Here is a 784-nt window from a genome sequence, read left to right as displayed (position 1 = left end):
TGGGGGGGAGGGGGAGCTGTGCCGGGCTGGGGGGCCTGGTTACCGGCAGGGGGATGGGTGTACTGGGGAGCCAGAAAGCCAGTACCAGGGGACCAGACCGGGACTGGGAAAGGCACCGGGGAGTGGGACCCATCGGTACTGGGCCACCAGGCTGTCCCCAGGGATCCGTCCCCATCACCGGTGACCCCAGTGCCGGCTGGGTCCAGCACCCATCACCGGTGTGCCGGCATCCCTGGGGTGTCGCTGGTACTGGAGGGGACACCACCACCCCAGGGTGACCCCCTTGGGTGCTGCCTGCTCACCTCCTCTCTTCTCACGCTGCAGACGGGACCCGGGACGAGACCGGCAGCACCAAAACCGCACCAGGGTGCCGGGACGGGATGGACGGCGACAGCATGGATTTGGGGCCACGATGTCAGGATGCGGCAGATGCCAGCAGCGCCGAATCGATGCCAGCGTCTCAGGACGGTGAGGACGCCGGCAGCGCCAAGTCAAGGCCACCGTGCCAACGCCTGGCAGATGCCACCAGTGCCAAACTGACACCAGGCAGCCAGGACAGGGCAGGCGCCGGCAGCGCCAAAGCTTTGTTACGGTGTTGGGACACGGCTGATGCCGGCAGTGCCAATTTGGGGCCACGATGCCAGGACAAAGAGGGTGCTGACAGTGCCAAACCAATGCCGGCGTGCCAGGACTGGGCAGACACTGGCAGTGCCGATTTCGGGACACGGTGTCAGGACCGGGCAGCCACCGGCAGGCCCCAACCAGTGCCGGCGGGCCGGGGTGA

This window comes from Egretta garzetta, unplaced genomic scaffold (genome assembly GCF_000687185.1).
Source record: "Egretta garzetta isolate BGI_Z169 unplaced genomic scaffold, ASM68718v1 scaffold484, whole genome shotgun sequence".
NCBI classification, from domain to species: domain Eukaryota; kingdom Metazoa; phylum Chordata; class Aves; order Pelecaniformes; family Ardeidae; genus Egretta; species Egretta garzetta.
This window is presented reverse-complemented; position numbering follows the sequence as displayed.